Source organism: Acinonyx jubatus, chromosome D2 (genome assembly GCF_027475565.1).
Source record: "Acinonyx jubatus isolate Ajub_Pintada_27869175 chromosome D2, VMU_Ajub_asm_v1.0, whole genome shotgun sequence".
NCBI lineage: Eukaryota > Metazoa > Chordata > Mammalia > Carnivora > Felidae > Acinonyx > Acinonyx jubatus.
In genome coordinates this window covers 5,534,314-5,552,135 of record NC_069393.1, presented here as the reverse complement: position 1 = coordinate 5,552,135, position 17,822 = coordinate 5,534,314, and the positions used below count along the sequence as shown (strand labels likewise).

Here is a 17,822-nt window from a genome sequence, read left to right as displayed (position 1 = left end):
GGGCATTTTTATCATGCCTCTGTGTGTGTGTGTGTGTGTGTGTGTGTGCGCATGCACACAAGCATTTTCTTTTTCTTTCCTCCTTTCACAGATAAGGAAGTACAGGGGCGCCAGGGTGGCTCAGTCGGTTAAGCGTCCTAGTTTGTCTGAGATCATGATCTCACGGCTCGTGAGTTCGAGCCCCACTTTGGGCTCTGTGCCGACAGGTCAGAGCCTGGTGCCTGCTTCGGATTCTGTGTCTCCCTCTCTCTCTGCCCCTACCCCTCTCACACTGTCTCTCTCTCTCTCTCTCTCTCTCAAAAATAAATAAACATTAAAAAAAATTTTTTTAAAAGAAAAGGAAATACAAATGGTCATAAAAGAACGGGAAGGACCCACCATCTCACTTAGGTTAGGAAAAGTGCAAATTGAAGCTACAGCAGAATACCCTTGTGACAAGGCTGACAAAAGCATTCTACGCAAATGGGTTTGGACTTTGTTCTCCTCACTTAATTGTATATCTTGGAGATCTTTCAAATCAGTGCCTAAAGAGTGTCTCCATTCATTTTTACAGCTTTTATAGTGTCCTATTTATGGACACACCATAAATTTGTTTAACTAGTTTCCCACTGATGGACCCTTGGGTTGCTTCCAAGGTTTGGCTACTACAAACAGTGCCACCCAGGACATTTCCTGTATGTGCAGGTACGTCTGTGGGACGAATTCCGGCAAGTAGGACTGTTGGGTCACAAGTGAGTGTGTTTATGATATTTACAAGGCTTTCCGGATACTCTGAATGGGGTTGTGCGATATACGCAGCCCCTGGGAATCGAGGAGAGACCTCTTTCCCCGCAGCCTCGCTGCAGAGACATCTCAATGCAGTTTTAATTTGCATTTTCTCTCATTAAAGTGGGCCTGAGCCTCATTCCGTTCTCTGAGGAGCCGTTGCCTTTCCTTTTCTATGAGCTGCCTCTGCACCCGTAGCCTTTGCCCATCTAAACAAAAATTGCATTGTTGGCTTGATCCTTTTCCTTAACTATTTTCTAGGAGCTCCTTTTATGTTAAGGAAAGATTAGCTCTCTGTGACAGGGCTTGCAAATACTTACCCCGTGTTCTTGTCTTTTGATTTTGCTTATGTTGTGTGTGTAGGTATATACGTTTTTTAAAAATTAGGTGGTAGAATACTGCAATGTCTTTTTCTTTTTTAACGGATTCTGATAAAAGAGAACCATACTCCAAGGTTCTAGAGGAATTTGACGTGTTTTCTTCTAAGTACTTTTATATCTAAGTACTTTATATCTTTGATCCCTTTTTAAAGTTTTTTTAATGTTTGTTATTTATTATTGAGAGAGAGAGAGAGAGAGAGAGACAGAGCGAGCTCGTGAGTTGAAGAGGGGCAGAGAGAGAGGGAGGTTGAGAATCTCCAGCAGGTTCCATGCCCAGGGAGGAGACTGATGTGAGGCTTGATCTCATGACCTCGGGATCGTGACTTGAGCCAAAATCGAGAGTCGGATGCTTCACCGACTGAGTCAGCCATATGCCCCTTCTTTTAATTTCTTAAAGGTTTTTCTCTGAGACATTTTGCCTGAATCTTAAGTTTTTTGCAGATATTTTGTTGTGTTGCTCTTGAAAAAAAATCTCTTGAAGGATATGCCTTTTTCCTCTCCACCTGATTCTATTTGTATATCTAAGTATTGCTGTCATCCAGTATGTTAGTTGTGTACCGGGCTATGTTAATGAACTCGTTGTTTGTAGTTGTTTTGGCCAGAAAGCCTTTAACCAATTAATTAATTAATTAATTAAATGCTTATTTATTTATTTTGAGAGAGAAAGCCCACACGAGCAGGGAAGGCAGAGAGAGAATCCCAGACGGGTCCCATGCTGTCAGTGCAGAGCCTGACCCGGGGCTCAATCCCATAAACTGTGAGGTCATGACCGGGGCTGAAATCAAGGGTCGGACGCTTAACCGACTGAGCCACCCAGGTGCTCCAGGAAGACTTTAATTTAAAGAATAACAATGTGGTTTGGGAAATTATCCCAAATGGATATTTCAGCAATGACAAGAAGGCAGCCACCAGGGGGTTTGGGGAAGTTCATGGCTGGGGTGGGAGGGCTGAAGAGTGTACCTCCTGAGATTTACTGAACTGCCTTCAGTAGAGTGGAATTGGGGGGCGGAATCCAATTTCGGAAGCTTCATTTTGGACCGAGATTTAGAAGGTGTAACAGCTGAGCCAGTTCCGTGGAGAAAAATCTGTGCTGAACTTGCATGTGGCCGTGTTCCTTCGAGCCCCAGAGCACAGAAGGAAAATGCCCAAGACCGACGGCAGTGAGGAGCAAGTTCTTGCTGGCTCCCAAACCCAGAGAACTGCGGGGACACTGGCCACCTAGGGTCGTGGGTCCTTAGTTTTCGGGGACACTCACCAGAACCCATCGGTGGAAGGATCTCAGAACACAGAGGAGGGAATAGAGATCCAGCACTCCTCTGCTCCCTTGGAGACGGAAGGCAGATGGAATTAACAGGTGACCTATGACCCCGTGAGGGACATTACCACTCTCTGTTCTGTCTCGGTTGGGGTCTAAGGCAGACCCAGCCCCGACACCCTGATGCCTTTGGGGTCTCCCATATAGTTTATCCAGACAAGGACTTGGAGCTCGGGAGCCTTTTAGGGAACAAAGTTTAGCTTCCTCTTCACCTCACTCACCCCAGGTAAGAGGAGGGGTAGGAGCTGTTAGTAAATCCTGTGCATTATGCTTGGTGCTGTCTGTATGCCATTGTATTCACTCTCCGACATAGTCCTCTGAAGCATGCTCTCTGCTTCAAGGGCGAAAGAAGGAAGGGCCAGAGGGGCGGTTAGCTTGCCTAAGGCCATTCAGCAGGCAAGTGGTCGATGCAGGGTCCAGGGAGCAGAACAGAAGCAGAGCCCTACCTCCTGCCCCCACCCCCTCCCCCCTTGCTTTAATAAAAGCAGCTCGGCCTTCACCTACTTGGCTCCCATTACATTTTGGTTTGAAGGATGAATTCTACCGTGAAAGAGCCTGTGTTCTCCAGACAGGTCCATTCTGTTGTTTCTCATCTCCCGCCATTTTGAATTAGCGGCACCTCCCCACCCCTAGCCCTGCCCCCACCCTACCCCTGCTACTGCTGCCGCCTCTGCTAGTGGATCTGAGGGGTCCCAGCCCACTCTCTCTCTCTCTCTCAAAAATAAGTAAAGATTAAAAAAAAATTTAGAAAAAAAAAATAAAATTGGGTTGAATGCAAGGTTGATGGGTGGAGCCAGTGCCATTATTCTGATCACCGTTACTAATAAACATTATACGGAATTAAATGATCAGCCTAGGTCCAACACCATCCTTGAGCAAACTCAAAGTTGTGAGACAGGGAAAATGGCCATCTAGAGAGAGGAGGTCATTCGTTCTACATTCCTTGCAAAGATAAAGGCAGATCTTTGTTCTGCTGTGTTCTACTCTTCCCGGTGGTTGCGAGTGGTTACAGCGTGTGAGGACCGTGTGTCCCGGGCAGAATTCCCTGGCAGGATGGCTGTATTTCGTGATCAGCACCTGGGCTGTGTGTGGGCAGGCAGGTGTGCTCAGAACCAGGGGTCCTCGCACGGCACCCTGTACTCTTGTCGTGGACCAGGGGATGCAAGGACCTTCCATCAGGCTTGATGAGAACAAGCTCAAACTTCTGGGGGCAGTGGTGCCACTAAATGGCCAATGCAATATCATCTGTGGCCCAGAGCTGGGGAAGAGGTGTATTCTATTAACAAACACCTAGATATCGGTGTAAGCATTTTACAAATACTCATTTACCTAATCTTCATATGGATTAGGGTTCTCACTTTATTATTCCTGTTTCCATACAAGAAAACGAGGCACGGAGTTCAGTAATCAGAACGAGGCCACACAGCCAATCTGCCGCAGGGCTGGAATGGGGGTCCGGGCTCGTTCAGATCCTGAGGCTAACATGCACTCACTGTTCATGAAGCATCTCTCACGTGCCCTGGGCCTGGAGGTGGAGATCAGAATCCAATCTGACATGCCCCTTCCTTCTAGTAGCTTAGAGTCAGTGAGGAGCTTACATTTTGAAAGAAGCTTTGCCCTATAAGTTTCTCTGCCCCATCTCTGACGCTTCATTCCTCTGTACGTCAACCTGGCTCAGCGACAAGGATTACAAATACTAAAGGGATGTGATGGTTAATTTTACGTATGAACCAGGATAGGCTATGGTACCCCAATACTAGTTTAGATGTCACTGTGACGGTATTTTTTAGGTACAAATAACATTTAAATCAGTAGAGTTTGAAGAAGGCAGATGGCCCTTCGTAACATGGGTGGGCCTCATCTAATCAGTTGAAGGCCTTAAGAGAGAAAGACCCGAGGTTCCCAAGGAAGAAGGATTTCTACCTCAAGACTTGAGACTGCAAAAGTAACTCTTCACTGGGTCTTCAGTTTGCCAGTCTGCCCTGCAGATTTCAGACCTGCCAGCAATCATGTGAGCCAGTTCCTTAAAATAAATCCTTTTCTCTCTCTCTCCACACACCCTGTTGGTCTGTTCCTCTGGAGAACCCTGACTTATACAAGGGAAAAATTGTATTTATGAGCTTCAGTAATGAACTTCTTCGGCGGCAAATGGCTTCTGTTAAATAGGGGGCCAGAATGCAAGTGAAGGTGTCTGAGAACTATAGAATCCTCTGCAGAATTTTTTTTTTTAAGGTTTTAATTTATTTTTGAGAGAGAGAGAGACAGTACAAGTGGGGGAGGGGCAGAGAGATTGGGAGACAGAATCCGAGACAGACTCCAGGCCCTGAGCTGTCAGCACAGAGCCCGACACGGGGCTTGGAGCTCGTGAACCGTGAGATCACGACCTGAGCCAAAGTCATACGCTTAACCGACCGAGCCACCCAAGAGCCCCCTCTGCAGAATTTCTGCAAAGCAGATACCTCTTCTATGATCCTTATGGCGTGTGAGTAATGACTTCAATCTGAGAATTCAGAAATTCTGATCCTGGTCCTGAGCTTGGATCTCTACATACCGGCGGTTGGTAGGTTGGAAAGGAAAACCACATCTCCAGGCACGAGGCACCTCCTTCCAGCAGGAGGCTTGTCCATCCTACCGTGTGCCACTGCTTCGAAGGTACGACAGAAAACATCTACCTCATGCCAGGGTCTGGGCTGGATGCGCGTGACGGTTCTTGCGACGGCTCTGAATGGTGGGTATAGTGCTTCCAATTCGCTATTTGCAGGGAACCGTTTTCTGACGTGTCACGGCCAGGAGTTGGCAGGTACCCACTTTCAGGTGCAGCGACGGTGTCCCCACCTGCAGGGATGGTGAGCGCATCCAATCGCGGGGCTCTGATCAGGTGAGCAAGACACAGAAAGCGCTGCTTGCGAGGGGGCTGGTGTGGGGACCGGTTGACAAGCAGGGATACAAGGGAATGGCCGAGAGTACTCCCAGGGACAAGAGTGCCTCTGAGGGACTCTGCTGGTGTCTGAGAGAGTCCCGGGAGGGAAGACTGCACGTGGCACTGGCCATGATTTACCCACCCCAATTCGCTGCAACAACAGCCCGTGCTGTGAAGCAAATCAAAGGGGGAAAAAATAGCCTTTCCAGAACGGTGACAGATGTCTCATAGTGCCGCATTACAGTGAGAAGCACTTGGACCTTATTCTAGGTGAGAAGTCCAATGAAACCCAAACTTGTCCTCTGGACAAGGCTGCTCCGTGAAATAGAGCTGCCCCTCAGTGAGTCTGGCTGTCTCTCCGGGCGCCTCGCCAAGCCTCAGAAGCACCTTAACTTGAAGCCCTGCTGATTCAAAGCACCGCCTTCTGTTCTGGGCAAGCCTTGGCCAGGAAAAGTCAGGTAGGGACCCATTCGTGAAGCAAGCCTACCACGTGAGACTGCAGCTGGGCTCCCGGAGTTCGTGGAGAGGAGTATGTTGAGTAGAGTTGAAATGGACCAGTTGTTCCCAGCTGCATCTCAGCTGTGTTGGTGCTAGAGTCAGGGTGTGGGGCTGCCTTGGGGCCACTCGCCACCCACAGTGTTGTTTCTTTGGGAAAATGCACTCCCAAGTATCTTTGTTAGTTAGTGGGTTGACTGGCCGATTAATTGATGGATTCATTCATTCATTCGGTCAGTCACTGCCTGCCCTACGCCAGAAAGTAACCAGGGATGCCATGGCTGTTCTTTTGATATGAACAGCAACAGTGTGGAATGCCTGGGTGCGGGGAAGGGGAGGAGCCTGCTCCAGCCATCCATTTCCATATGTCATATCAGGAATCAAGAAGCAAAGGGCTAAGGGCAGGGGCGATTCCTCATCTGCGTGCCATGTGATGTGGGCTGGTCATCCAAAAACCATGTCTTCCCACGTCAGAGAAAAGTTGGGTTTCCCTGACCCAGTTGGATGAACCTGTGAGCCACTTTGAGGGCAGGGCTGTGTCTCAGGTATTTTGGTATCCTCAGATGCCTCCCACAGAGGGAGGGCCGACCAGGTCAGTCAATACGCGCCTGATACAGTGAAACCAACTTCGGCTGTCCCAAAGGCCTTTCTTTTGTTGGATTCTAAGTGGTTAAGAAAGTCTTGGCTTGGATAGAGTCTTGGCTGTCACTGGGGTTTTGTGATTGTGTGTTTGAGGGATATGCGTTCCAATGGATGGAGAGCTTTCCAAAGCACAAGTGATTCCTATGGGAAGGGCTCGATCCCTGTACCCCACCTTGGCCTAGACAAGTCTGAGAGGCTGGAGAGGGAGGCCAATTATGGTCTTTGGGAAATTCTTAAGGTCAGCACCAACCCGCTGTGTGAGAAAAGGTAGGATTTCCAACAAGATGTCTGCTTAGGCTGTGGTGTTGACAGTTCAGGCATGCGGGTGACAGTAAAGAGAAGGCTACTCACTCTTGTCCTCTTCCAACAACTTCTGCTATCCATGGTGGCCTCGCATTCATCTCTCTTGTCTCAGAAGAACTTCCGGGGCTGATGACACCTAGCACTTCTAGAAGGATCTTGTCAAGTAATCTCATCATACATGTAATTCATTTTGGCCAAGCTAGCTAGGGCGATCAGCACCCTTACGTCAGAGTCACTCTGTTCTAATTATCTTGTCAAAGGGACTTCTTTGCTTCCCCTCTCAGATGCCTCTATCTTTGTCAAACCTTAGTGACAAAACTTGGGCCATAGGCTCAGGTGTGGTCTTCCAAGCACAGGGGACAGAGGGAACAGGCGGGCTTCTACTTACCCAGAGTCCCTTTGTGAAGGCAAGGGCACTCAATTTTGTTGGTCATTATAACAAAAATGATGTTAGCTAGCATTCATGGCCCGACATGGTGCTGAACACTTTCCACGCATTATCCCACGGGATTCTCCCAGTACCTCAACAAGAGACTCTGTTTTCCTGCCATCTTTACCGATGAAGGAAACTGAGGTTTCAAGAAGTTCAGGGAGCACACCTGAGGTCCTGTCTCAGGTCAGGCTCCCAGAAGCAGACCCCGAGATGAGGACTCACAGGCAGGGGATGTGTTAGGGAAGTGATTCCTGGAGAAATCTGCTGAGAGAGCAGCTGGACCGGGAAGCGAGCCAAGCAGGGGCCATCTCCGAGAAGTCCCTGGGCTGATGGGTTCCACCTAATCCCACGGGCTGGGCTGGGTTCGTGGGTGTGCACCCTGTGCCCTTGTGGGGCCCCGTGCTCAGGAGGGCCCTGTGCTTGGGTTGACGCTCTGCTGTTGCTGTCTTGAAATTCTTAACAACTTTGGAAAAGGGGACTTGCATTTTCATCTTGCACCGCGCCCTGCAGACTCTGCCCACGGGATTTCTGAAGTGCGGGCCCCTCGGGGCTGCTCCCCCTGGAGGCCTGGGGATGCGGGCTTTAATCCTGTCATCAGCCATTGGTCATTGGGTAAGGGCTGCTCCTTAACCGTTCCCACGTTTTCCTGGTTCCTTCTGTAGGCAGGCAAAGCTGTCTAATGGCCTATGGGCAATGCTCTGAAAAACAGCCGCAGGTAGTGGCTGTTGGAACTGGAAGCATCCCGAAGGGATGGCAGGATTCAAACTCAGGGCCACGGTTCTTCATCACTCTTCCTTTGAGAGGTCACGGGGTGGCTTTGGTTCTGCCGTGAGCCCCCGTGTCCTCCAGCCCCACCTTTCCTTCTCTGTTCCTCCTGCTTCAGGTCATGGGTAGGAGAGAGAGTGAAAGAATGGGAAGTGGAGGTTGGCAGTGTGCCAGCTGCTGGGAACGCCGTGATTTACCTTTCCTGCAGACAACTATTCTGGTCTGGGTGGGCCACCCGGGAACTCGCAGGGGCCAGGCTGGAACAGCGTCGATGTGCTAATTCAGCCTTCCCTTTGCTGGCGCAGTCCTCAAAGTTTTCTACCAAAATATCAAATCTATGTAGTTTTCTGCTTTGCCATCTGTGCATTTTTATTTTTATTTATGTTTATTTCTTTATTCTTTTGAGAGAGAGCGAGCAGGGGAGGGGCAGAAGGAGAGAGCAAGAGAATCTCAGGCAGGCTCCACGCCCAGCACGGACCCCGATTTGGGGCTCGATCCCGCGAACCGTGAGATCATGACCTGAGCTGAAATCAAAAACTGGACACTTAACTGATTGAGCCCCCCAGGCACCCCTCCTGTGCATTTTTCAAGATGCAATTCCTATGGCTTTGGATCTTTGTACTAAGCTCCTCACAATGTGCATTTTAAAGAGATTTTCTTTAGCTTAAAAATGATATTTAACAACCCACTTGTCCCTTGGCAGGATGTGTTTGTGACTGTGTAGACACATCTCCTCTATCTCTATAAGTCTCTGCCTAAATAGGATTAGTTTAGCCGGTCTGCCCAGAATTTTCCCTCCTATGTTAGGTTGTGGAAGCCTTGACTGCAGAAGCCCTCTTTCAAATCACATTCATGCAGCCATTCCCAGAAACTTTGGTAGGAAAAAAGGCACGCAGGCATACAAAATGATCCCCGGAATTGGCTCGCGTTGGCATGCATTTGCAGATGATGGGCCCTAAGTCCTAAGAGCAGGGACTGCCCTTTTCAAAAAAAAAAAAAAAAAAAAAATTATCATTTCTCCTACATGCCCAGGGGCTGTAGTGCAAGAGGCACATTCAGTACATATACTAAATATAAATAAGCAGTAAGCAGGAGGGTGAACTTGCTTTCTGATCGGTGCTACCTGCAATGTTCTGGAAGTGTTTAGACGTCTCCTGTGTACCTGTACCGCGTTTTGAAAAAATGTCCTTCTTGGCCCACTGTGCACCAGCTCTTTAAAAGATCTTGACTTGGAAACTTTGGCTGTTAGTCCCTGGGTTGCCATCCTCACAAGGGGACCCTGCATGGGAGAAGGGTGTTAGCCAGGGACTCTTCTAGAATGCACCACCAGTGAAGTCACCATCCTTTCTTCCCTTTATCTCCGTTGTCCTAAGACTTGTTACCTTGTCCTCTTCTCTTCCTCTTAGTATATTTGCAGTGTGCTTATCCTGTATTTCAATTAGTCAGATTCATTGGCCTGGGAGAGGTGGGGTGCTCCTTCTGATGGAGGCACACATCTTAGGCCAACCGGCTAGAGACCAATAAGCAAACTACTGCCAAACCTTAGTCTTCTTTGAATGGGAAACCAGCAGAAACAGGTTCTTTTTGTTATTTCCACAAAACGTACATCCCCAAAGCACGCAGAGAAGCCCACGCTGGATCATAGCATCATCGTTTACTCAAGATGCCGTACAAAAGCCGAAAGAGGAAGGAGTGGACGTTGGGCCATCAAAGCCAAACGGGAGGAATCTTCGAAGGAGGAAGAGGCTAAGCATGGAGGCGGAGGCCGCGATGAGAAGGTCATTATTGGTGTCTTTAGCAAGTCCTGAGCTCAGACATCCTTGTTTATGCCTCCGATGTGCCAGTGACCCCACCTCCTACCATAGCTTGTCTCGGGAGGGAAAGAAACCGGCCAAGAGAGCCAATTTCAGAGAGTTCTCTGGGGAAGGAGGGAATGAGTGAGAATCAGGCGTGTGTGGGCGCTGGGGATGCTTAGGTGCAGCCAATTTGGAGCCCCCTTTCTGAACTCATCCCACCCACTCCCCAATTTCTACTCCTTGTGCCATGCTGTGCAGGATAGAGGTCCCATCTGGGAGGGAGTGTCTGGGACTACCGAAGAGTTACATTATGGTGCAAGGCTTCCAAAGGACCCTCCACACTCCCCCCTTCCAGCATGAGGATGGCTCACTGAAAGGAGCTCAGCATTTATACCCAATTGGGTAATTTACTAATGCTTGTTAGTTTCATATCCTAGGAAACTTTCACTTGCTACCTCAATGAGGACAGTCACAGGCCATTCCCCAAAAAACTATCCCCAGTGAAAAACTACAGACATGGCCCCCAGGACCCCAGAACCCAGTATAGACTTGCATCCATCATTCTCTCTTTCTGTCTCTGTGTCTCTGTCTGTGTCTCTGTCTCTCTCTCTCGTCTGCCACTTCACTGTGGCTCACCGTCTTACTCTCTCCCACCCACATAACCTCAGAAACTGCAGTTGAAAAGTTTCCATTTTAATTCTGATATTACGAGCCTATGTATTTTGCAACTCTGAATTTTTAGACCGAGACATGGTACTTTCTATTAGACGTCTGATACTTTTTTTTCCTTTCGCCTAATGGACCAAGATGGCTGCAAATATGATACACAGAGTTTAATTAACTCTGCATTTCTTCAAAAGTCAGGGTAACTGTGAGAAGCTGTTTTAATGGGTAGAGCCCACTATCATTTAAGGTCATAAACTTGAGCCTTTGAAAAAATAATGAATCAGATAGGTTCATACCAGTACTGCCTTTTAAGGCACCTTCTTATATTACCAGAATCTTCTGATAATGAGAGAACTAAACGGGATGCACCGTGACACTTTTTACAGCAGCCTCTCCTCGTCGTTACCTGTTATAAGGTCCTTGTCTAATTCGAAGGAGCAGAGGAGGGACTTCCTCTAGGTTGTATTGATTGGCGTTAGTGTGTTTCCAGCTGTCTGATTTGGACCACTATCTAGACTTCACCAGTGATGCCGTGGAGTGTTCCTATTGAAGATTTAAGAGAAATAGTTTTCTTTCCACCAACATCAGCTCTCTCTAGCCACTGGATTTTGCACGGCTCCTTGGTGCATGCATACAAGTCACCTGGCTTAACAGGTGTTTGCTTTTTGGTGACTTTCTCACTCCTTTCTGGTAATTTCCCTGACAGAGCTTGGTTTCCCCTTCTCTCCCCATGTACAAGGGACACGAGCGCTTGTAGTTGAAAAACTCCGTCACATATATTTGCATGAGTCCTTTTTTGTCTTTCAAGCTACAAGACTTCGATTTTTCTGCAGAATGCTTGCTTTGTTTTAAAGAACTTGACCACACATTGTGTAGGATGTTGCTTGCTTGCTCCTGAGTGGTACAAGGCCCTCAGGGCCTGCCAACAAGACCAGCTGCATAATTCGTAGGGTCCAGTGAAAAACGGGAGGGCAGGCCTCCTTGTTCAGTATGATCAAGAATTCCAGGTTGGTGACCGCCGAGCGCTGGGCCAAGAGCAGTGACCCTGTGCAGATCACATCCCTATGAAGTCTGTCATTCCTACAGAAGTAACTTTTTACGACTAACCCTGAGTAGGATCTGTGACAGCCTGAGTTTTTTCCTTTGCTATGTTTAGCTTGTAAACCGAGTAAGCTCATCCTGTATCTCTCAGTGCTTTGAAAAGGTTCCACTGACTTCTGGCTTCCATCGTCGCTACAGAAAAGTCTATGTCAAGCTACCCCCCCCCCACCCCCCCAACTCTCTGCTCTTGGATTTTCCCTTTGGCAATTTTTCCTTAAACTGTGTCTAGTTTTGTCTATCTTGCTTTGAACCAGTTTTGCTTCCTGAAATCTGATTTCCATCCTGCCCTAGAAAATTCTCAGCCCCTGTCTTTAAAATATCGCCTCTTGCTCCAGTCTTCCTGGAACTCCAGTGTGATACCTGCTAGAGCTTCTTGTTCATCTTCCATGTCTTCAACTTCTCTTTCATTTTGAAAATCTCTTTGTCTCTGTGCGCTGTACTCCAGGTGATCCCCTTCCAAACCATTTCCTGGGTCACAAAGCTCTCTTTAGCTGTCTAAGCTGATCTTTAAAACCCATTCGTTACGTTTTTGTTTTTAATGATGCACATTTCATTTCTAGAAGTTATATTTGGTCACTTTTCAAATTTGGTTTTTAAAATGTTTTCATGTTTATTCATTTTGTGAGAGAGAGAGAGAAAGCATGCACGTGAGCAGGGGAGGGACAGAGAGAGGGAGACACAGAATCCGAAGCAGGCTCCAGGCTCTGAGCTGTCAGTGCAGAGCCTGATTTGGGGCTCAAACCCGTGAACCGTGAGACCATGACCTGAGCCAAAGTCAGACATTTAACCGACTGAGCTGCCCAGGTGCCCCTGGGTCTTTTTTTTTTTTTTTTTTTTTTTTAATTTTAAATAGAGTCTGATTATTTGCTTATAATTTTGATCCTCCCTTTTACATTTTTAAATTCATTTAGGCATAATTTATAGCCTCTTCTGAGAGCTTCATTATCTGATGTTCTTGGGGGTTCCTGAGGTTCATTACTGCCTGCCGTGTTTGTTGGCTCTGGTTCTTCGTGCTCATGTCCCTTGAAGCATTTTGTAGTTTTTGATTGTGAACTTCCATTTCAAAGAACGTGCACTATGGGAATCTTGTGTGGCCGAGGCTGGGGATCTGTTTCCATAGAGAAGTTTCTCATTTGCTTCAGCAAGTGCCCCTGTGATATTACTAGATTGGGACTCTTTTGATGCTATCTAATCAGCATGGACTTTCTAGAACATACAGGTGTGTCAGTTTAAACCCCAAGGCTGCGTGAAGCATGGCCTGTGGTTCTGAAGCTCAAGGTGACTTTGTTCCCTGCCAGGGCTCCCTCTGCACAGGCAGCCAAAGTGTCCGCACCTGCTCCGGTGTTCAGCCCGCTTTGGCCTCAGGGATTTCCTTTACTGATCTCAGCTGTGCTTTTAAAACCGTGTGTGTTATTTTTGTACAGCATATCTAGGTATTTTGTGGCCGGAGGTTTTTCAGATTCTCCTCCATGATAATGCCACAAATGATAGTTTCTGTCATTCCGAATTTCTGAGCCCAGAAAAAGCTTTCTCACCATGATTACATGTTTTGAGATCTCCCCAAACGTTAGAGACGGATGGCGGTGATGGCTGCACAGCATCGTGAATGTACTTAATGCCACCAAAAAAAAAAAAAAAAAAAAAAAAAAAATGGTGAAGCAGGCCAGGAACCCTGACCGAATTCATGGCAATTCTACTGCACTGATCAGAAGACATCCCTTATTTTTGTGTGCAGCTTTTCATTTGGATGGGGTTTTGGTTTTGTTCTGCAGAGAAAACAGCTAACGCACTCTTTGCTAAAAAGGACTAGAGTGCACAAATGGTTGGATTTATTTAGTACCAAAATGTGAGATTAAAAAAAAAACAAAAACCCTTAGGAATTTGAGGACACTGGGAGGGTTGCTCAGCACTGAAAAGAAAGCTGAGGGAGAAAGGCATCTCAGTTCTCTCCGCCATCCATGCTCTCTGGCTTTGAGTAAGGCAAGCATTGCTTTCTGTTGTTCCTTTCTCTCGCTGTTGGGTTTCTCGCGCCTCAGAGATCTGCTTTACCAGAAAACGAGAAAGTCTTCGCCCAAGGAAGCATCAGTGTAGTGAAGTCGAATTACTGTAAAGGTTTCACGGCTGAGTCAGTGGGAGGGTGGCCAGTGATCACTTCCTGTCTCACCCAGAGGAGGGAGCTGCCCCGGAAAGGGACGTTGATGCTGGACCAACTTTAGGTGCCTCCTTTACTTCCTCAGGGACCAGCAGGACACTCTCTTTCTCTGCGTGGAATGCTCTGATATCCAGATGGGGAAAATCTAACTCCGTGGACCAGGAAGGATAAGCCATTCATTTGTTCATCACTCTTACCTCTTATTAGAGTGAAGTAAGAGCTTTATGGGAAATGTAGGCAGGAAACTTTCACTATGACTACATATGAGTATTTAACAATTTTTTTTTTTTTTTTGGATTGAGAATCTTAATTACTCTGAATGCAAAACGCTCAATAATGTCCTTTGTCTTTGTTGTTGTTACTGTTCTGTGAACATGTTTTTAGAAAAAACACGGTGCCGTGACATGACCTTTGCTGATGAGGCAATGCTGGGTCCATTTGTTCATTCTTTTTTTTTTTTTCTTTCAAATAACATTTGTCCCACATTATATATTAGGGATTTGTACTGGTGCTGAGGGGCTCAAAGGATAAATAATAGTCTCTGTCCTCAAGAGTCTCTGTCTGATGCCTTGTGGAAAGGCCAGCCCACATACAGAAAGAAAATGCTAAACAGAACACAATTCATCTTCAAAGGATCTAATTAAAGAATCAGAGCGAATATTTCCATAACTTTTTTTATTGTGATAAAATATACAGAACGCAAATTTACCACTTTAACCATTTTTTAAGTGGCATTAAGGACGTTCCCACCGTGGGCAACCATCAAATACCGTCCATCTCCAGAACTTTCTTATCTTCCCAACTGAAAGTCTGTCCCCATGAAACGCTAACTCCCCATTTCCACCCCTCACCCACCAGCCTCTGGCGGCCACCGGTCTCCTTTCTGTCTCTATGAATTTGACTCCTCTCAGGAGCTCGTAGAAGTGGAATCTTACAGCGTTTGTCGTTTGGGGTCTGGCTTCTCCATTACTTTTTTTAATGGAAGGAAATATGACTTGCTGAAAAGAAAATGTCAGCCTTGTCCCTGACTGACTCACCACTTGGCTTGGCCCAGAGTAAGACGGTCAACTTTAGCGTGCTCAGCTCTCCGATAACGCGACCATTTTAGTATCTTTTCTTGAAGACCCCATCACAGTGTTGTGATATTAGTCCATTCGAGTTGATCGACATTATTATAGCCTTAAGAGGCTGCCACTCCCTGGAAACATGTTCCAGCCTCCCCCCCTCAGGGGGTGGTGGAGCGAGGTAAGCAGCTTGCAGGTGGGACCAGCCCCGCTGGCTTCCACGGGCTGCGTGTCTCACAGCATTCACGTGTGAGCACGTAGCGAGCCCTGCTGGTCCCTGAGCCCGGAGGCCTGCCAGAAACCCAGGCCCCGAGGACTCCCCTCCAGACGTGTGCTCTGAGCCGGGCTGTCTAAACTCTTTCCTCTGGAACCAATCAGACCCTCGCCGAAGGGGCCATATCTCACCGGCTGCTTTTGAGTCACGTGTCATATTTGAGATCTGCCCTGGGTTGGGAGCTGAAACATTTTGGCTTGTCTCCACTGGAGTCGGGGCAAGGCCTGAAGTCACGAGGAAGGCTGGCTCAGGTTTCCCACTGTGTTTCTGGGGCACGTGGGTATGCAGCTGAAATGTTGTACCTTAGGCAGCAAGGGTGGTCTGCTAAGTAGGAGTCGACATGGCGGCTCAGCTTCTTGGAGTTCATCTCTTCATTCCAGCAGAGCATAAGGTCCACGAGGGCTGAGCTGATCACCGCCGGATCCTCAGTGCCTCCCAGGGAGTCTGGAACGAAGTGCGACTGTGTCCTACAAACTGGAGGAGGTATCTGTTGTCAGGCTAGGGAGTGCGCCAACGTACGGAAAGTTACGTTGTCAGAAACAAGAAAAGGATACCGCTGCTAAATGCACTCGTGCTACTTAACCAAGAAATATTCCCAATGATTGCAGTTCTTTAAACAACTAGAATGGAGACAAAAAAATGCTTTTCTTTTTAAAAAAAAATTTAATACAGTGTTTTATCCTAAAATAACATTATTTTTTTTAAAAGTTTTTTTAAATGTTTATTTATTTTTGAGAGAAGGAGAGAGAGACAGAGTGTGAAGGAGGGGCAGAGAGAGAGAGAGAGAGAGAGACAGAATCCGCAGCGGGCTCCAGGCTCTGAGCTGTCAGCCCGGAGCCTGAAGCGGGGCTCAAACTCATGAACCGTGAGATCGTGCCCTGAGCCGAAGCCGGATGCCCAACCAACTGAGCCACCCGGGTGCCCCCTAAAATAACATTATCGATTACCTTTCTTCTTACCAGATTTCACAGAAGCTTCTGGAGGTACCAGTGAAACACTTAGAACTGAAAGAGGAAATTAATGACTTGCGTTTTTAGGATACAAATATCCTGGTTTTCTAGGATGGTTAAACGCTAATACTGCCGGCGAGAATGTGAGGCAACGTTGGTGAAGCAACTGCCGTGTAACATTGTCTTGCGTAGGATTTTATTAGAAAAAAAGAAAAGAAAGCTGAGGTCTTGGAAAATATTAGAAAAGTATCTCTCTGCAGGGCTTACCACATAAGCACGTTGTTCTCATTCCCCAGTGGCTATGGTTGGTTTGGACCGGACAGTTCCGCCTTTGTCTCCAGGGTTTGGGCCTCGCTTCTGGTTTTTGACCACCCGCCAGCCATGCTGTCCTCATGGAAGTCATGCAGTGAGAGCTGACGTGGTCTGAGCTGACTCCTCCGGGGCCTTGCACAGATGAGAGGTCTATCACCAGCACGCCGCTGTCTCACGGAGGGTGCCGGGAAGCTGTGCGGGCGGGCAGAGCAGTGGCTAACGGATAGCCCAAGAACTGAGCCTTCCTCTAAGGTACCCCCACCCCCCGGAAGGTCAGCAAAGACCCCTCGAATGTTTTTTCTCCTTGCTTCTCTCCCCTTATTTGTGTGGTATACATCTCTTTTTAGCTTGCAGGGACCACGCCTAAACAAAGGAGCCAAAGATATACCCAAAATCGAAGCCACATCCCGTGTTCCCCAAAGATGATGGCTTTTCTGTTCCCCGCAGCTCATTACGAGGGCCCCTCACCGGACAATGGATCTCTCTGGGCCACCCAGCCACGCAGGGGATAAGACAGCTTCTGAAATACAGAATATTTTTGGAGCTCTGATCCCGACTCCCACATCCGCAGCCCCTTTTGGACTAGACAGCCTCCTCCTCGGATTCTCGGTGGCTCATCACATCCCTCCATCTGTGACCAGAAACGGGCTGGGGGAACGAGTAGACAAGAAGGCCATCGCCGACCAGGCCCACAGCTTCCCAGAGGGAAAGCGGTGGGAAGCACAGCGGTTTGAGTATCAGCCGTCGCAGAGCAGGGGCTGAGGCAGGCGATGGAGGAAGACGGGAGGTGAAGCTGGCATCAGAGCCTTCCCTGGCGGAGCGATTCCCGAAGACACTGCTGATGAACTGCAGCCTGTCTGGGAGCCCCCCGCCCCGGGCCCCCCGCCCCCTCCTCTTCTGTGCAGAGAAAGGTAGCTGGGGAGCTGTTGCATGGCTGGGGTGCCGTCTGCCCTGACCCCTATCGTTTCGCCTCTTGGCTTGGGTCCCAGGCCCCACGGTGGGCCGGTGGCTGGCTAAGGCCACAGATGAGCTGAGTAGCTACACGGTATGGCTTGGGAGCATTTCAGCATGGCGGGAAGGGAGCGTGCTTTGCAGGCGAATGGCCCCAGCGTCCTGGCCCAGCCCTCTCTCCTTTGAAATCCAACTGCATTCTGGCACTTTGCATTACTTAGGGTAACACGGGCAGCAGTAACAAAGAACCCCTCCGATGTCACAGCCTTAGCACTGATATTTACGTCCAGTTCAGGACAGTGGGTGACGGTCCTCAGGTGGCGATTCAAGAGCCCAGGCTCGCCGACCCCTAGGGCCTCGGAGATCTCCTCGCGGAGGGTGAGAGAAAGCGCAGGTTACATGAGCCTCAAACGACACACCTCACTTCTACTCACATTTCATTGTCGGGAGGATGGGGAAGCGTAATCCGAGGGAGAACTTCGTGCTGTGGCCCGGAGGGTGCCAGTGTCGCTGTCACAATAATGGGGTAAACTTTCAA

The 17,822-nt window shown here is 48.2% G+C and overlaps 1 long non-coding RNA gene across 6 annotated transcripts; it reads left to right on the top strand.

The window, feature by feature from the left end:
* The first annotated feature begins 1,318 nt into the window (after positions 1-1,318).
* On the top strand, positions 1,319-16,876 carry LOC106982553 (uncharacterized). 6 transcript variants are annotated; one of them, XR_008292245.1, is made up of 3 exons: positions 1,319-5,112; positions 5,222-5,338; positions 5,651-16,876. It is a non-coding gene; the product is annotated as an uncharacterized LOC106982553 (long non-coding RNA). The 6 variants fall into 6 exon arrangements; XR_001431378.3 differs by having other exon boundaries at positions 1,319-5,338; positions 5,651-5,838; positions 16,681-16,876; XR_008292246.1 differs by having other exon boundaries at positions 1,319-5,338; positions 5,651-5,838; positions 16,363-16,876.
* The last annotated feature ends 946 nt before the right edge of the window (positions 16,877-17,822 follow it).